This window comes from Spinacia oleracea, chromosome 3 (assembly GCF_020520425.1).
Source record: "Spinacia oleracea cultivar Varoflay chromosome 3, BTI_SOV_V1, whole genome shotgun sequence".
Classification (NCBI taxonomy): domain Eukaryota; kingdom Viridiplantae; phylum Streptophyta; class Magnoliopsida; order Caryophyllales; family Amaranthaceae; genus Spinacia; species Spinacia oleracea.
This window is the reverse complement of record NC_079489.1, coordinates 141,030,584-141,043,755: the sequence shown is the minus strand read 5'-3', so window position 1 is coordinate 141,043,755 and position 13,172 is coordinate 141,030,584.

The window sequence follows — 13,172 nt, the reverse complement described above, 5'->3', positions numbered from 1 at the left end:
AACACGTGGTGCACAGCTATATCAAGGACAATGCCCTAAAAATATAGTGCATCCCCCTTGAGGGGCAAATGATGTGGCCTAAACATAGCAAACTCTAAATTTCCTATGACAGGCCCAAACTGAAAAGGCACCTTAAGCCCTCTAGACTTGACAATGACACATGTCCCCATCTTTGAGGTCGGCCAATCATATGGCTAGCATTTTGGGACACTTCCCAAAACCCTAGTCCTATAAATAATTCAGATCCCAAGGTAAAAGGGCAATCAATTCATTCTCACCTACCTTAAACTATTTTGCTTTGCCTTCTCTCTAGAAATTACTTCTCTCTCTATTCAATACGTACTTAGGAATTGGAGGGAATATTCCTACGGGAATATTCTTGTTTTGCAGGTTGTAGGAAGACCATGCCAGCGCATACTTGATACCTCCGAGGAAAGGGTGACACATCATCACCAACAAAATTCCAACAACAAATAAGGTCTGCTGATTTGTAATTGGTATACTTCGTATGTGGTAGCGAATTTCTACAGCTTCAAATTAGAATTAGCCAAATATGTCAGCATTCAGATTTAAAATTTCCAACCCAAAAAAAATATTAAATATATTGCATATATTCTAACAATTACTTATGGTATGGCCCCAACTAACCATAGTTCATCCCCAATTCCTCCCTTCTTTCTTATCTCTCCATAATATGTTCTTCCTTCTATAAAATTTATGTTAATTTGACCATATTTTTCCCTCATTCTCTCCAACTGTTGTAAGTTTTCCCAACCAATTTCACAATCATATTAAAAATTCTATAGATTGCAAAAAAGAAACAATATAAATCATAATCCTAACATGCACATACATATCAAATTAAGACCAACAAAAAAGGAAATGAATTATGAATTATGTGTGTGTGTGTGTGTGTGTGTGTGTGTGTGTGTGTGTGTATGTGTGTGTGTGTGTGTGTTGTTGTGTGTTGTGTGTGTGTGTTGTGTGTTGTGTGTTGTGTGTTGTGTGTTGTGTGTGTGCGCGTAAGTTCGTCCCTAACTACAACCATTGGAGTTGCTCTTACTTCCTTCCTTCACTCTAACAGAACCCTCTCCTCTTTCCTGAATAATTGTTGGTGACTGGGGTCGTGGGTGAAGGAGTATTTTTTTTAAAGTTAACATGTTATTTAGGTGGATGGTCATAAGGGACCATTAAAAGAAAATAGGCACAAAATATTGGGTTATAAAAAAATGGTATATGTGTAATTAATAAAAGAAAACGCCCGAATGTTGGATTATTAGAATCAATTATTCCTTTATTAAATGACGTTTTATGAGTTTATGAATAAAAAGTGAAGCATGATAAAATAAAAGTGAAAGAGTTTCTAGCAATTAGTGGGGTTACGATTTATAAGTCATGCACATATCATCGTAACGCAGACACCCAACAAGGGAGAGTGCTCTTTGAGGGGTACCGCAAGCTGAAAGAGAAACTATATACGTACGAGCTAGCGTATGTCCAACAAGGGATAATTTGTGAGGACTATCGAAGGGAAGGAGACGTCCCACAAGGATATAGTCGTCAGTTACCAAGTGAAATGCATGTTTTGGTAAGGATAATGGAAACTGTAAGTTTTAGTTATATTTAAAGGTTGCTATAGTTAATGTAATTGTTTTGTTGTAATGGTTTATGAAAGTGGTTTACTATTCTATTCTACATGTCTGCAAATTAAATAAAATAAATGAGTACGTTGAAATGAATTTACGTTGTTAGAGTAGTATGTTATTGGTTCTCGTCTAACAATGTTGTTTTTTTGTATTAGGTACATGAAAACTACGGGATGCCTAAGTGTGAAGATGTGAATAAGGGTGTTCATCGGTCCAAACTCGCATCGAACCGGACCGACTCGGGTCGGACCAAAGACCGAAATTTTGATATTCAAGACCCGAAGACCAGACCGATCATACTTGGATCGGACCGAAAAAATCGATCCAAAACCCGGACCGGACCGGTTTGGACCGGTTGTAGACCTATTTCTATATTATTTTTTTCTACAAATTATGGTAAAAAAGAAAAATATATATAAAACAACCAATTGTTTAAGGCATTTTTTGTAAGATAAAATAAAATATATCACAATATAATAATATTTATAAAATAGTAAATGAGAGAATTAAATTTTTGAATAGTTATATTATATTTTATTATGGAAATATCGGTCCGGACCAGACCGAAGACCGAGATATTTCTCGACCCGAAGACCGGACGATTGTCTTCGGTCCGGTCCGGTCCATTTTTTTGGTCCGGACCAATTTTTGCACACCCCTAGATGTGACAGTCAAGTCAACGTTTAATGTTTAGTTAGAATAATATATAGTGTGTGTCACTAGTAAGAACGAATGTACTAATTAAACTCTAGTTTCATTTCATGAATCGATTTACTTTATAATACTACTAGTCTTATAAGCACGCGATGCGTGCAAGAGTATATGAAAACTAAAAAGTTTGTTATTAAATCTAATCACCAAAATAATAGGCAAAAGAAATTATTCCCATAGTTCTTTTAAAGAAAAATTTAACACCATCTCTATTAAAAACATAAATATTACAACAATATAGTGTTTATCTTTTAAATAAACAATACTTAAATTCAGAGAAGTTGCTTAATTCTACGAAGATGCGCCTTTTTAGGGTTCCTTGCAGTGAAGCGTTTACTTCCCTCCATCAGTTTCGTAAACCATCCTTCTGCTACATATAATCTCCGTAGACTGGGGTTGTGGAATATAGGCTTCTCCCCTTCTTTGTATACGTAGATTTTGAGTACACGTTCCATTAAGTCATAGCTCCTGCAGGAACACTTACATATGCACTTTAAATCTGGCTCATTAATTCTTTAAGCTTAAGAACATAATCTGCAAGATTTCATGTTCCCACTTCCTAACTACTGTGAAATTATAACGAGGGGAAGAAAGCTAGGTAACATTAATGCCTAACTACCAATCAATGGCAACATAAGAGCGCTAGTCACCAAATTTTAGTATCAGATATTGGCTTGGTTCGAAATAATTTACCATTTGTATCAAAATTGTAATTTAGACACATCAAATCAAGTTTTGAATCACATCAAAATTGTAATTTTAGTATCAGGTATTGGCTTGGTTCGAGTCACGCTCCAAGTCTCCACACTTATCCAAATAGGGATTATAAAAACCCAAATTGAAGCAAAGAAGTGACCCAAACAAATTTGAATGTGAAAAGATCCAAATCAGGCCAATGTGACTCCAAAATATACTCAAATAATTTTTCAGAACCCCTCCCTGCAAACAATCTCTTCCTTCAAAACCCCATAAGATAAACATCAAACACTAACCAAGAAAAATACAGAATTGTACAAAATCAAAAAATTAAAAAAAAAAACATCAGTTTGGATATTAATTACAATCCTCAAAATTACAAATTCTGGCATCAAAATTAAACAGTTATTATGCGCAGATCAAACACAAAACCGAGCACAAAATCAAATTAAATTTTCGAGATCAAAAAGGAAAACTTATTGGAGCTCTCAAACACTAAATTAACCTTACCACAAATTCTAAGATACGAATTACGCCATTTCAAGTAATATTCACCAAAATCAACAACACCGATATCACCAATTAATCAACATTCAAAAAATTAAAATGTGCAATATTTTTAACCTTTTATTTTCAAATTTCAGAAATTTCAAAATTAAAAAAAAACGACCTTATTTCAGCATCAGAAGATGACAACACTTCCTCAAATTGACAACCCGAGTTCTTCCTACACTGCTGCTCATCTGAATCTAAAAACCAACAAAATTCCACCAAAATTCAAATACTATCAAGAAAAAAATTATATTTTCTATATTTGTTGAATTATCAAAATAAAATATATACCAAGAGGAGAGATTTTAATAGCACATTCAAGGAATAAGAAGGGACTTTACTTCTTATGCTCTTGCTCTTGCTGCAGTTATAATCTCCCCTGCAACATGAGCAGAAAGTAAATTCTGAAAATTTACTTTATGCTTCTGCTCCCTCTTTTGAGCCTCAATTCAATAGCACATTTATTACGATACGCTTCATTCAATTTAAAAAATGAATTCACAAAAAAAAATTGAAATAAATAATAAAATAATTTCGAAAATTTCCAGAATTTCAATCAACATTTCACTGGATAATATGAGAAAATGAGCACGGAAAATCGAGAGGAAAGAGGAAAACGACCTGATTTCAGTGAAGATCGCGTCAATGGAGTTGTGAGAGATTTGAGATAAAACTTTTTTCAGCTGTGACAAAAATCCTTGAGAGAACGTCCGTTGCGACCTCGGTTGCTGCATCATACTTGATCTCCTTCGGATTATCGCCTGAATACTCGCGATTAGGAGGAGATTTGGTGAGGGACGACAGCGAGGAAGTGAAACCTACGAACTCTAACCCTAGAAACAAAGGCTAGAGGAGAAAGAAAAGTAAGAGAGGAGAAACAAAAGGGAGGGGTTCAGCAGGCAGTCAAGCACCCGTAATTCCATAAACAACGTAAGGAGGGTATCTTGGTCATTTTGCTTGGGAACACGAAAAGTGTAGTTACTAAACTTCCCCTTCCCTCTTGGCTTATATAATAGAGATGGTTTAATTAATGTAAAAAATATTTACTATTAACTAAAGTTTATTTAGTAAACTAAAAAGCTTTATGTCGCCATGTATTTCCCACGAGGGAGATACGACATGTGATACTTTGACGAAGTTTAGTTTTCCGCTGCTGACTAAAGATTATTAACCTAATTAATTATTTCTAGAAGTCGGGGCTTTATACCGACATTGCACGGAGAAAATTCAAAGTAGTTAACTCCAGACTGAATACGTCTCAAAATATCCAACATAATGGGTATGAGGAAAATTTTGCAGGAAGCTCTCAACTGAACATGTCGCAAGATAACCCAGAAAATGGTTGGAGGAAATTATACTAAAGCTCTCAACTAAACATGTCGCAAGATAACCCACCAAATGGGTATGATGAATTCACGTGACAAATCTTTCAGTTGAACATGTCGCAAGATATGTCACAACAATCTGATACTCTTTTTCGCTTATCCCAAAATTCCCAAATTCAGAATCTAACTATGACTTTTTGGAGGTTTAAGTTTTCCTGATTCAAATTTGTAATTTTAATGATGTTAAAATTAATATTTACAGATCTTGTTTATAATTTTCTAATTAAATCATTTACCTACTGCATATGCTTTACAATTTTAAGGATTAATTCGTTAATTTTGCAACCTAATTTGTAACTATAATTAATTTGTTGAATTATCGAATAAATTAGATTAGATTCTATTTTACATAATTAATTGAGTAATTTAATTGGAATCTATGCTTAAAGACCACCTAATTGTTGTTAATGGCTTAATTTTTAATTTTTTAAGAACCATAATATTTTTCCCACAATAATTATGCAATCGGAAATTAATTTGAATAATAAATTTTTGAATTTTTGCCCTAAAATTCATGAAATTTATAATTTTACTTATTTGTCATAAATTTTGAAAATTTTGAAATTTTGATTTTATAAACGTCGAACGATCACGTACTTGGGTGCACGAGCAAGGCCACGAGGGTCGAGTGATGTGTAGTGCCCATGAGGGTTGATGTTGCCTTGGTGCGCGCGCGGGTTACGAGCAAGGGAGCTCGTGCCATGTGAATCATCATTGTAACCCGCGTGTATGGATTGATGTGGTCGAGGGTAAAGCGGGGGCAAACCCATGCAACGACTAATGCACGCAGCGATGACGAGCATCAATGCTCATGGCTCGTTGTGTGGGCGTGGGTGAGGGAGAGCAAAGGGTTAGCCGAGCGCGTTCGCGCGCACAGTGCGATTAAGGAAGGGAGCTCATGTGCATTGCAATACGATGGTCAACCATGCGCATGTGGCCTAGCGTACAAGAGCAAGCGCGCGCTGCTTAACGAAGGTGAAGGCCTAGCGCACAGCTCTGTTGTGCGATGGCGAGACTCAATGCCTTTGGCCATGTGCCCACAGAAAAGCTGTGGCATGCGAGGGATGGGCACAACGGCCATGCGCTTGCAAGCACAACGCAATACGCGAATGTTCGATGGCTTTCGAGCCATTATACATGTGTGCTTGTGATTTTCCGTTGAGCATGAACTAAATTTATTTTTCCGTTCGTGCTAATAAAAAATTTTGGAATTTACATTTATTAATTTAATTATTATAATTAATTTTATACTAATTATTTAATAAAATTAAAACTTTGAATAAATCATAATTAAATTTATACTAATTATTTAATAAAATTAAAACCTTGAATAAATTATAATTAAATTCAATTTAATAAACTTTAAATTAAATTTTGGGATTTAAAGTAATTATTATATGAGCTTTAAATTTTAATTAAATTTTGTTGCTTCCGGTTAGATTTGGAAAGACAGTTTTATGTTTAAAATTAGTAAAATATATAATTTTGGTTTGAGTGGGAGTTTTTTACATGTTTGGATTAAGTTTTCATTTAATCCTAGATTAAGTCATTTATCTCCTTAACGTTAATAACTTTATTAGAAGTAATAAGGTCAAATAATTATTGGTAGATTGATTTGCCTTAGTTAGTTGAAACATATATTATGTGATGCCTTTTATGCTAACTTCCTAAGTGGGTCATTCATGGATAAATGAATGAGTGAATGGTATATTCTATATATTTTATTTTGCAGGTTGCGCAAGTGACTAGTATGGCCCAAATAGGATAGAAAATATGGTATGTGAACCATTAATTCGAATGTAAAATATGGTCAAAGGTACAATCACTTTTAATTTAAATACGATATGTGTGCCATTAGCATATTGTAATAATTACACTATAACATAAACGAGCATATGCTACGGTCTATTGCAACGGTTAATTCTATTGCAACAGTTGTTTTCAACGGTCTATGCTTTTACAACGGTATGTTGTAACGGTCTACTCTATTGCAACGCAGTTTTGCAACGGTTTCCATGAACCGTTGCATTGCTCCATCTAGCGCAACAATAGGTCTATAGCAACAGTTATTTGGCCTTTTGTAACGGTTATGAGGCGTTGCATATGCTCATTTATGTTGTAGTGTTAGGATAATTATTTCAACTATGCAATCCTATTTGGTGAAAATGACGCATCCCATGATTGAAGTTCAAGAAAGGAGGTTCAATTCCATTTTCAAGACGGGTTTTGAAGTTGAAGCTTCAAGATGAAGTCAGGTCATACTAGATCACATTTATTCTTATGCATATTTTAAAATATTTATTGCTTTTAATATGTCTTTAATTGTATGATAATGGTTTAAAATTTTAAATATGTTGTATGATTAAGGATTTTAGTTCACTTAAAATCTAACCAACATAGTAAGCCTAAAGTTCCAAACTTAAAATTGAGTTAAAAGGTGTCATTTCGAAATAACACTTACTTATTTTTCAATCGTTCGTGATAGTTTTCCTCCAAAGAGAGGTGTCACTTTTGGATCCTAAAGCGGTAATGAAGAAAATAATGCCCCTGGTACAACTTTGAATTTAATGCTAAGTCTAATAAATGGGGTTCAGTATTAATTAAACAAGTTAATTATTTATTGAGATCAACTGATCTTAATGCCTAGCTAGAGGCCACTTCAGTTCAAGTGGAATTAATAATATTAATGCCACAACTTACTTGTGACGAAACCCGTGGCGTCACACAAATAATACGTGAACGAATCAAGTATTTAGGTAAATAATAATTCAGTAAATACTCTAATTATGGATATTCGAAAATGATGGATTTTGGTTCCAGTGGGAGCTAAAATCATCAAAAGGCAAAACAAAAAGAATATTTGACAGAAATGAAGATATTGACGGAAACGGAAATATGGTTCATAACGGAAATATAAATATTATCGAAGTCATAAATATTTCCGGAAACGAAAATATGGCTCGTTTCGGAAAATATTAACGGAAATAGAAATATTATCGGAATCGGAAATATTGTCGGGAAAGGAATTATTATCGCAATCGAAAATATTGTCGAAATCGGAAATATTATCGGAAAAGTAAAATATTGTTCGAATCGGAAATAAATTCCGAAATCGGAAAAAAAAAATCGGAAGCAAGACGAGCGACATGCCGACAAGCAAGCCAGCTCATCGCTCAACGAGCCAACTCCAAGCACAAGGCCCAGCGCCAATGCCGAGCACAAGGCCCAACCCCAGCGTCAGGCCCAACACCGAGCAAAAGGCCCAGCGCCAGGCCCAGCGCATGGGCTGCAAGCCAAGCGTGGGTGGCAAGGCAGCGAGCAGCAGCTCCCAATGTGGGCTACAAGCCATGAGTGGGGTAGCGAGCAGCCAGCAGCTTTGGCATGGGCGGCAAGAAAGCTTGGGCACCAAGATCACTTGCGCGACACCTAACTTGGGCCACAAGTTGTCTGTTTTCCTTATCCTACATGATTAAGAGTTTTATGATTATCCTAATACTTAAGTGTTTGGATTTTCCTAAAGTCTAAGAATGTGTGATTAACTCAAATCCTAATTCTAAGGGTTTTAGTAATCCTAATTCTAGTAGGATATGACTATCCATTCCCCTATAAATATATGACCCATGGTCATAAATTTAATACACAATTTGAATTCATAATATTCAATATTCTTGCCTATCACATAAAGTGAGTTCCTGAGTGCATAATATCTTAGACGATATCCTAGTTGGTCGAACCTAAGTCAGATCCGAAAGTACTGTGGACTATCTACGGAGGGGAGACATTTGGAGCTCTATATTTGTTCTTGTTCGGTTCGGGAGAAGATAGGGAAGGCACGCATCACAAAGTATGTATACTAAATTATGCTAATTGATTATGTGGAAATTAATGTGGATTCTGGCGATTTATGGGTTGTCCGCATGTCAATTAGATTGTTCATAACCTAACAGTAATGTACACTTAATTGTGAGTACATGTTGCTTTTTGTTGAACACAACGTAAGGAGTCCTTTTATGTCGTGGAAAATGGGATAGGTTTTCCTAATAAGTTCTTAGACGTACCTATCAGCCAAGAGTAGTTTCTAGACTATTAGCATGCTCAATTATTTAAAGGTTTTGAGGATATTGGATTTATTTTATTCACACCTGCCGGAACATTAATTTCAAATAAAATGGTTAGTAATTGTAAATTATGCATGTTTTCTTGCATTTAAATTCTTATGAGCATGTATTAATGATTATTTATTTGCTTATTCTTTTCAATTGTAGTTTTCATATAGAAAAAAGCAACAATTCATTCAACATTCCGTCTACTCTTGAGAAAAAAAAGCTGAACGGGAAAAACTTCCTAGCCTTACAAAGGAACTTGCTGTTGTAGATTAAGAGTTTTCAAGGCTAAAATGAAGAACAAGAAAGTAAGACTTACGGAACTTGTTGTGCCGTGGTAACCAAACCACTGCCTTGAAAACGAGATTCGGTGCAACCGGGGTGCACAATTGTATTCACCGATTCGTTCCCTAAGGTTTACACAACCCTCAACACACAATGGCACTCTTGGGTGTGAGATGGAGTTACCAGAACTTATGCCCAAAAGAGAGGAAGAAAGGGAGATGATAAGGGAATGATTTTTCTGTAAACAAATCAAGAAATGAAGCATGTATTTATAGGATTAGAGGAGAATACAAAACAACCCAAAGAAACCAAAGGACTCAAAAGAATCCAATGGTATTGAATCACCAATTAAATCCATGATAATGAAGGGTTTATAACCCCCATAATCAAGAGAAATAATGGACCAACTTAATCATCATAATCAGAATGATAATTGTCCATAAATCATACATAAAAGGTTATCATAAAAGAGGAATCCAAAGAGAAGATCAAAAACGGACAACACTAAGAGCCGATCTCGAAACCTGCCGGTTTCTCAAAACCGGCCGGTTTTCGGTGCACTTCAAAAAATGCATTTTAAGTCCGTTTTTCAACTCACGCTCGAAACCTGCCGGTTTTGGAAAACCTGGCAGACAGGTTTTGGGAAAACCTGCCGGTTTTCCAAAACCTGGCAGGCAGGTTTTGAGCGATTTTCCATCTTTAAATTCCAACAATCCCCCACTAAAGATGAGAAAAGATATCAAATGGAAGAGGAAAATATTGGGCATAAGAGGAGATCAATACATAGCATTCGGTGTTACATTTAAGTAAATTGAAACCAAATGTTTAGTGAAGTGGAACAATGACTTACAAGTCCAAGGGTGGACTAACCTTGAAACCCTTAAACTTTTGATCAAAGAGTGGACTAACCTTGAAACTCTAAGATTTAAGTCAAGCCCCCCACAACACATACATCACCCCAAAGATCTAGTAAACTCCGCAAAGTGAACGCGTTTTAAGCCATGCGTTTACCTTAGTTCTCATGGAAGCTCTAGGAAACCGCCCAAGTTTCCATGGAAGATGGCGAGTCTTCACAACCACGTAGGTGAATCCCTTGTGCTTCTCAATAGCACAAAACATCTCTTAGGATTCATTAAGATTTTAAACAAACTCAACCTCCACATAAATTACAACGGTGGATTTCTCAAATGCTTAGCTAGAGCACCTACCACGTAAGTATAAATCCATTAAGAATTCCAACGAATTCAACCTACACTAAGCATTACAAACACAAACTGCCATAGGAATGGAATATTAGTAATGCTTATCATATTCACTTCATGGGCTTAAGCCCCATTCCCCTCGACGAGTCAAGAACTTGGTTCCTTGCCAACCCCTTAGTCAAAGGATCCGCCAAATTTCTTTCGGACCTTACATAGTTCAATGCAATCACTCCATTTTTGAGTAGTTGCCTCACCGAACTATGTCTAAGGCGTATGTGCCTCTTCTTACCATTATAGTTGCTATTATTAGCCACACCAATTGCCGCTTGAGAATCACAATGCAAGGATACCGAGGAAGTTCTCTCCCCCCACAATGGGATATCGGCTAGGAGGCTCCTTAACCAATCCGCTTCTTGACCTGCCAACTCAAGAGCAATGAATTCAGATTCCATGGTGGAGCGGGCTAAACATGGTTGTTTCGAGGACTTCCATGAAATAGCACCTCCACCCAACATAAACACATAACCACTAGTAGAAACCACTTCATCATTATCGGACACCCAATTAGCATCACAATAACCTTCCAAAACATTAGGAAAGCGATTAAAATGCAAACATACCTCCATGGTACCCCTTAGGTACCCAAGTAATCGATGAAGTGCTTTCCAATGTTCACTACTAGGATTGTGAGTATATCGACTTAATCTACTTACCGCATAGGCAATGTCGGGACGTGTGCAATTCATCAAAAACATTACACTTCCTATTACCTTGGCATATTGCTCTTGAGATACGCTTGAACCCTTATTCTTTGTAAGCTTTACACTTGCATCATAAGGAGTCTTACATGGCTCCACATCATAGCAATCGAACTTCTTCAAGATTTTCTCCACATAGTGAGATTGACTCATTGAGAACCCATCCTTGGATTTGGTCAAACGAATACCAAGGATCACATCGGCTTCACCTATGTCCTTCATTTCAAACTTAGTAGACAAAAAATCTTTAGTGTAATTCACAACCTCAAGGTTAGTGCCCATAATAAGCATGTCATCAACATAGAGACAAATAATAACACAAGAGGAATCAAACACTTTAGAATACACACAAGAGTCCGAAGAATTAGTCACAAAGCCATCACTCCTAAGAGTACAATCAAACTTTTCATACCATTGCTTAGGAGCTTGTTTCAAACCATACAAAGACTTTTTAAGTCTACACACCTTATGCTCTTGACCCTTAACTACAAAGCCTTCCGGTTGAGTCATGTAAATTTCCTCATCAAGATCACCATTAAGAAAGGCCGTTTTAACATCCATTTGATGGACCACTAAGTCATGAATTGCCGCTAAAGCAACCAAAGTCCTAATGGTGGCAATCTTAGTCACAGGTGAGTAGGTATCAAAAAAGTCAATTCCCTCTTTTTGAGTGAAACCTCTAATAACAAGTCTAGCCTTAAACTTATCAATAGAGCCATCGGGTTTCTTCTTCTTAGTAAAGATCCATTTATTACTTATGGGTTTAGACCCCTTAGGCAAATCACATAAGTCCCAAGTATGATTAGACATGATTGAATCTAATTCACTTTTAATGGCCTCTTTCCAAAAACTAACATCTATGGATTTCATAGCTTCACTATAAGTCTTTGGGTCTTCTTCTAAGAGAAACAAAGAAACAACAATTTCACTCAAATAATCCACATCAAAGTCTTCTACAAGAAAAACGGTCAAGAAATCTGGTCCAAAGGTAGTCTCTACTCTAAGCCTTTTACTCTTCCTAGGTTGGACTTCTTCCACTATAGTGGGAGGAGGAGGAACACTAGGACTAGGCAAAGAAACATCCAAAGGCACATCAACACTTGACTCATGCACATGAGAAGACAAAGAGGATTTCAACGGGAAAATATGCTCAAAGAAAACTGCATCCCTAGATTCACAAATAGAATGATCACTCAAAAGCATGAATCTATATGCGGCACTATTATGAGCATAACCAATGAACACACAATCAAAAGTTTTAGACCCAATGGTGGTTTTCTTAAAATCTGGAAAAGCAACCTTTGCTAAGCACCCCCACACTTTCAAAATACTCATGTTAGGACTATAACCCTTCCAAAGCTCATAGGGTGTCTTATCCAACTTCTTATGGGGCACTCTATTGAGTACATAACAAGCGGATAAAACCGCCTCCCCCCACATGTTGTTGGATAATCCGGAACTTAGAAGCATGGCATTCATAGTCTCTTTTAAAGATTTGTTTTTCCTTTCGGCAATACCATTTTGTTGTGGGGTGTAAGGAGAACTTAGCTCATGGATAATTCCATTGGTTTCACAAAATTCTTTTAAAGACCATTTTCCATATTCACCACCTCTATCGGTTCTAACTCTTTTGATTTTAAGGTCAAGTTGATTTTCAACCTCGGCTTTATACTTTAAAAATGCACTTTCGGCCTCATCCTTAGTTTTCAAAAGATATACTTTAGTAAACCTTGAAAAGTCATCAACAAAAGTTATGTAGTAATTTTTCCCTCCTCTACTAGTAGTGCAATTTTTAAAGTCCGCTAAATCCGAGTGAATCAACTCTAACAATTTA